The following is a 7,458-nucleotide window of genomic DNA, read 5'->3' as shown; positions in this document are numbered from 1 at the left end:
TTCAACGTAAAGGTTCTCGCCCCTCCCAGAGGTTAGGGGTGTGGGATTAAAAGTTTCACCTCTCTAATCACATGGTTGATTAGCAAACAGGCCCCATCCTTAGGTCAAAAAGTCACTTCAGTAGCATAACAAAAGATACCTTTACTGTTCTCATCACTTTGGAAATTCCAAGGGTTTTAGGAGCTCTGTACCAGAAACAGGGTGAAGACTAGTATATATTTCTTACTATAAAACGTAATATCACAGTGTTCCATCCATTTTTAGTTAATTTTTTGCATGTGGTATGAGGTAATGGTTCAATTTCATTCTTTCGCACACAGCCATCTGGATGTCCTGTCATCATTTGTTGAAAAGACTATTTCTTTCCCATTGAATGGTCTTGACACCCTTTTCAAAAATCAGCTTACTGCATCGTTTATTTCTGGACTCTCAATTTTATTCCATTGATCTAAATGTCTATCCTTATGCCAATACCACACTGTCTTGATTACTATAGCTTTGTGGTAAGTTTTACAAATTGGAAGTGTAATCCTTCAAATTTGTTCTTCTTTTCCAAGATTATTTTGGCTATTCTGGGTCCCTTGAATTTCCATATGAACTTTAGATCATCTTGTCAATTTCTTTATGACTGTCTTTATGTTTGTTTCTATCTCTTTCCACGTATAAATCCTGTTCATTGTAATAGAGACCACAATTGATAAGCAAGTTCAGATGCAGTTTTTGCCCTAGATTTGTGGTTGCCTGTTTGATCTCATCCAGGATGTTTTCTCAGGTAAAGTGGCATCTCATTTATAATCAAAATCTTGTTTGAATCTTAGTCATCAATTTCACAGTCTGAATCATTATCAGACCAATCAGTAAATGTGTTTTTTCATCCTCCTATTTGTTGCATCTCTTCATCAAATAAAAAAAAATCAAGTCTTGTTCTTCAGGAGGATGCAGTTGATTTAATGCCTCATCAGGCACAGACATTGACTCCTTCAGTTTCACTGGAGATGCACAGTGTCCCTCTTTTTACTTCTATCTGAGGCTTTGAGTCTAAGTCAGCCAAACTAGAAGATAACCTCTAGACATTGCTTGAAGATTAGTTGTTTCAGTATTTTTCTTTGGACTCAGTAGACTTCCAATTCTTGAAGAATTTGGGGCAGACACTATATATGAACCAGAGACTTGGTCTGATATGAACTCAAAACAGCAATTTTTTTAAGGTCTTCCATCAAGAAATAAGTTCCTTTCAACATGTGAAACTCTTAATTAGAATAAAATGAATATCTGCTCAACCTTAACCCTTGCATTAAGCAAGTGATTATAACAGATGAAAAAGAAGATTTTCATCCTTCCCATGTCACTAACATCTTCCCTCCAGAAGCGCTCCACTTACTGCTTACTAAACCGATGGCCCATTCATCAACTGACAGGATACCGCCTTAAACAAATGTGTCTATTTCTGACTCAGGAAATGGAAGCTTCTAGAGTGGAGGATCTCAATCAGTGGCATGGCTGAAGAGTAGTTCACTGCAGGAAAACCACATTTAAAGCATTGTCAAAACACGTGTGTCTGCTCACTATTTCCCATGCTACCCCACTCCCGGAATATCAGGATAAAGGTAGAAGAAATAGGAAGGTGAGAAATATTTATCTGGGAAAATTTCACAGGTCAATCTGATAACCACTGTTCTACAGTCATGCAGAAAGAAACAAAAGTTTCATAAGCCAACAGGAGCCAATCCTCCATCCCTGGGGGAAGAAGAGAGAGAGGAAAAGGGGATTGGGCTTAAAATCAATACTTTGTTTAATTCAGATCATACAGAAAACGAGAAGCAGAAATGGGCTACTCAGTCTTTTTTTTAAGAGCTTCTTTATTTCTTTATTTTTATACAATTTTTTTTTAAAAGTCTTTATTGAATTTTTTACAGTATTGCTTCTGTTTTATGTTTTGGTTTTTTTTTTTTGGTTTCTTTTTTTCATTGCTTCTTATTGCTTTATTTATGTTTTTTTTTTTTTTGACCACGAGACATGTGGGATCTTAGCTCCCTGACCAGGGATCGAACCCACAATCCCTGCATTGGAAGGCAAAGTCTTAACCATTGGACTGCCAGGGAAGTCCCTATACAACTTTTAAAGGCTACACTCCATTTATAGTTACTACAAAATATTGGCTATATTCCCCATGTTGTACAATACATCCTTGTAGCCTATCTTATATACCCAATAGTTTGTACCTCCCACTCCCCCACCCCTATATAGCTCCTCCCCTTTTCTTCCCACTAGTAACTACTAGTTTGTCCTCTGTATCTGTGAGTCTGCTTCTTTTATGTTTCATTCACTAGTTTGTTGTATTTTTTAGATTTTACATATAAGTGATATCATACAGTATTTGTCTTTCTCTGTCTGACTTATCTCACTTAGTACAATGCCCTCCAAGTCCATCCATGTTGCTGCACATGGCAAAATTTGATTCTTTTTTATGGCTGAGTAGTATTCCATTGTATATATATATATATATATATATATATATATATATATATACACCACATCTTTATCCATTCATCCGTTGATGGACACTTAGGTTGCTTCCATGTCTTGGCAATTGTAAGTGATGCTGCTCTGAACACTGGGGTGCATGTAATCTTTTTAAATCAGTTCTTGGGTTTTTTCAGATATATACGTAGGAGTGGAATTGCTGGGTCATATGGTAGTTGGGCTACTCAGTCCTGCCAACCAAAAGGGCAGAAGCAATGAAAGGACCATAAGAGTGGAGCAAAAAGGTTGAAAAAGGTAAACATATATCAGAAAAAAATTGATGACATGAAAAATAAGAAGAATGGTAGAGCAGAGAGAAAAGGGAGAGCAAAGAGCTTGTCCTAGGGAGTCAGTCAGGATTTGGGAATTTACGCAAGAGACCGCTGATTTAAAATGGAATTACAGACACACAACCAGGGAAGAACCCTTGGGGAATGGCTCTAATTTTATTTTTGAGGAAGTGAACAAGGATTTGAGAAGAAGCAAAAAGAATAAATAGCAAATTTAAGGAACTTTTTTAAGAAGAGAAAATAAACTTTGGAGAAAGAAAAAAATGAAAGAATAGCATCAAATGTTCAGCATGAGAGACCCATTCAATTTAAGACATCTTATTTTCCAAGTGCATGAGGCCAGTCTGTCTTTGATGGAGACTGTATAAAGTTAGATTTATAAACATCAGAGTTGTATCTGGCAGGGAGAATAAGAGTGAAATAAGGCAAGCAACCAATTAATTAGCCTCCAGTGCTCTTACATAGAATTTCAAGAATCTACCGGGTAAGCCACTTTTTAAGGAGATGGTGTAGGAGACTTTGTTAATATTTCCCTGAGGGAAGCGACACATCAGTTAAGGAATACAGCTAGACCAAAGGCACTGCTGAATTTTTGTGTGTACTTTCAACTCAGATAAAATCATGAGTGCTGTGTTTCCAATTTTCTTATTAGGTACTATTTGCAATACTTTAAATTTTTCTTTTCCAGTTCCACATATGTTCTTTTATGCAGTTAGCCAACAGGAAGTGATTTTCATAACACGTTTTGTTTTTTACAACATCATTTTAATTTTTATTGATGTTTCAGTGAAATTATTCATCACTGTATTGATTGGTCCACCTAGAAACTAGGGAGATTGTGATACTGAGGAGCTGGAGTGAGATGGTTCCAGGTCCAAACCCTACTCTATCACTTGCTAGATGTGTAATTCAGGACAAAGTATCTCGTCTCTCTTTTCTAAGGTAATCCCACCTCAAAGAAGTAAATTAGGCAATTTTTATAGAACATTCGTTACAATGCCTTGTACATAGTAAATGCTCAATAAATAGCCATTGTTATTATTATTATTTTTTGGAACAATCCTTGTCCTAAAAACAAACAAAAAGCCTATATTCAAAAGAAAAGGAAAGAAATAGACACTTAGTAGCATTAGGAAGAAGAAACTGGCTTAGTCTCTTATTTTAAAGTGGGGATAATAAACACACCAAAGTGTCTGTGAACATTAAATGGAACAGCACATATGAAGTGCCCCACACAATGATCAATCAGTGTACTTAATGACAAGCACCTGGTTAGTGCTGGCTAGAAACGGGCCTTTTCACTACTCTAAGTTGAGAAGGGTGATCGTGCTATATCAATAACCAGCAGGGGAGTCTGGCCACATTGACAAGGGTTCAAAATGGTAATCTTACAATAGCATCATGACCATATCAAAGTACTGCAAAGCAAGCCCTATGCTAATGCAAAGATTTGTCATTATTAGAACGGAGATTCAGATCAAATATACATAATTGAAAAAAAAAAAAAAACCTTTTGGGTGAGTGGTTTTGCTTCCAAGCAAAAAGATCTTGGAAACGTGAGATGGAAGAAGCGGGCACCGAGGAAGGAGAAAAGAACCCAGAATGGGGAGATTCAAAGTCTGTGTTGTCTATTTCACAACTGAATCACAGTTTACTTGAGCATTTGGAATCAGGGTGTGGACAAACAGTGTGGTTGCCTCCGGGCAGCTGAGTGAAGCAGACATGGAAGGGCTTTGGCACTGGGCAAGTGAGGGAAAGGAAGCCAAAATGGAAGTGGACCTGAAGGGGGATGGAGGAGAGGCAGTGCTCTTTACAATTGAGCTGACCTGAACATCAGGAGAGGTGTTTTCCTGTAAAACAGAAAATTTAACCCGTAGTCGGTGGGCTTTGTGCCTGGATTTGGGCTTTTGTTGAGATGTGTTGGTATCACGTGGGAACATCTGACAAGTCCCTTCTCATGACCCAACATGGGAAGCCAGATTGATTTGGAAGGTTATGCTATGGTTTGGAGGCTATTTAGAATTTAGTATTTTGTTTTATCAGCATATAGAGCTCCAGACTGAAAGGTTTCTCAGTAAGTCCAACATAACCAGTCTTTCCATTGACATACGGACAGGAAGGGCCACTGCACATGGGGGTGGAGGCTGTGCCTTGCCCACAGAAGGTCCCCAGAGGGGTGAGTGGGAACAGATCTAGCCTCATCTTTTCACCGAGATGCAGGACAGGAGCTTTTTAGTAACTCATACAGTCGTTCTACATGAGTTAACAGTGGGTATGGGAACTGATTTCCGTTGATTCGCTTAAGCCCAAGGTATGTTTGTGTTTAGGAGCCGTTTGGACCTAACAAACAAACAAATGAACAGTCAAACACTAGAATCATACTTGGCACAAGATGAGCACAGTATGAGAGGCTTACGGACATGGGACTGAAACTGACAGAGGGAAGGGGAGATTCATGTCTCTCCTTTCATCTCACACTTACGTCATGGGCCTACAATCATCCCTGGGTGGAACATAAATGGAATTCAAAGTATTGCCACACTCTCTTTCTCTTGATGTCAGGATACTAGCAGATACTCTCAAAAGAGGTGATTGAAGAGAGTTTAATGAAGGGACCTTCTATAGAAATGTGGGCAGGGTTAAGGGAAACCAATAAAGGATGGTGATTCACCATGGTTGGCAATCTGTTAGTCAGAAGTGACAAGGGAAGGAGTAGTTACCAGAATTTCCGGGTATGAGCTGCCCTTCAGGAGCCATGACCTTTTGTAGAGAAGAAACACAGTTACAGCCAAGAGTGCCTTTCTTCCTTATAGTACCGTCGTAATAACCCGTATGCCACTCAAAGAAGAATGTTCTGGAGTCAAGGTCAAATGGATTCTTCTTTCTTCTTCCTTTCCACCAATTTTCGAAAAGCTTTACACATTTTAAAATGCATATTGAACTCTGACTTTCTTTTATAGGTTTTTGTTTTTCTATTATTTCTGATTGCCTTTAATTTTTCTTGTAGAGAAGAAGTACCTCCCTTCTTCTCCATGTTATGAATGGATTCCAGCTTCTTACTCATGCTAACTATTACATGGAAGTCATTCCATTTTTATTCTTCTTAAAGAACACTGAGTCTCCCTTTTAATTTGGATTATTGATTTCTGGGCCTGCTGAAGAAATGTTTCTAGGCCTGCTGAAGAAATAAGACTTATTTGTAAAAAATGATTGTAAGAAGTGTAAGTAATTGTATTACTGGGTTAGTTTATCTTTTCTTTTATCCCACACTTTTTCCTAGTTTTTCACCCTTGATTAGATGAATAATATCACTTAGTGATATGCAAAAGAAGATATAAGAGTGACATCTGTTTTTTTAAGTGCTAGGTTTTTTTTTTACTTAATTCTAATTTATTTTATTTTTTAATTGAAGTATAGTTGATTTACAATGATGTGCCAGTCTCTGCTGTACAGCAAAGTGACCAGTTATACACATATAGACATTCTTTTTTTTATATTCTTTTCCATTATGGTTTATCACAGGATATTGATTATAGTTCCCTGTGCTATACAGTAGGACCTTGTTTATCCACCCCATATGTAATAGTTTGCATCTGCTAATCCCAAACTCCAAGTCCTTTCCTCCCCCTTGGCAACCTCCCCCTTGGCAACCTCAAGCTTATTCTCTATGTCTGTGAGTCTGTTTCTGTTTTGTAGATAAGTTCATTTGTGCCATGTTTTAGATTCCACATATAAGTGATATATGGTATTTGTCTTTCTCCTTCGGACTTATTTTACTTAGTATGATAATCTCTAGTTGCATCCATGTTGCAGCAAATGGCATTATTTCATTCTTTTTTATGGCTGAGTGGTATTCCATTGTACATATGTACCACATCTTCTGTATCCATTCATCCATCAATGGACATTTAGGTTATCTCCATGTTTTGGCTATTGTGAATAGTGCCACTTTGAATATAGGGGTGCATGTATCTTTTTGAATTAGAGTTTTGTCCAGGTATATGCCCAAGAGTGGGATTGCTGGATCTTACGGTAATTCTATTTTTAGTTTTCTGAGGAATCTCCACAGTGTTTTCCATAGTGGCTGCACCAACTTACATTCCCACCAACAGTGTAGGAGGGTTCCCTTTTCTCCACACCCTCTCCAGCATTTGTTATTTGTAGACTTTTTAATGATGGCCATTCTGACTGGCATGAGGCGGTACCTCATTGTAGTTATGATTTGCATTTCTCTAATAATTAGTGATGTTGAGCATCTTTTCATGTGCCTACTGGCCACAGGTATGTCTTCTTTGGAGAAATGTCTATTAAGGTCTTCTGCCCATTTTTCGGTTGGGTTGTTTTTTTGTTGTTGAGTTGTATGAGCTGTTTGTATATTTTGGAGATTAAGCTCTTGTCTGTCACATCATTTGCAAATATTTCCTCCCATTCCGAAGGTTGTCTGTTCGTTTATTTTATGATTTCCTTTGCTATGCAAAAGCTTGTAAGTTTGATTAGGTCCCATTTGTTTATTTTTGCATTTATTTCTATCTACTTAATTCTAGAATGGCTTATCTGGTTAATGTGGAATGGGCTTTTATATTTCTTGCTGGCTGCTAACTGAGAGAATACCAACCTTCAGCTACAGGTTAGATCATCTTTAGAT

General features: G+C 37.7%; 1 pseudogene; it reads right to left on the bottom strand.

Annotated features, from left to right (window-relative positions):
- Window positions 1–600: 600 nt before the first annotated feature.
- On the bottom strand, window positions 601–5,877 carry LOC102990383 (la-related protein 1B-like; annotated as a pseudogene).
- Between the last annotated feature and the right edge of the window lie 1,581 nt (window positions 5,878–7,458).

Source organism: Physeter macrocephalus, chromosome 5 (genome assembly GCF_002837175.3).
Source record: "Physeter macrocephalus isolate SW-GA chromosome 5, ASM283717v5, whole genome shotgun sequence".
Lineage (NCBI taxonomy): Eukaryota > Metazoa > Chordata > Mammalia > Artiodactyla > Physeteridae > Physeter > Physeter macrocephalus.
The sequence above is the reverse complement of the archived record's forward strand: the minus strand, read 5'-3'. Positions and strand labels throughout refer to the sequence as shown.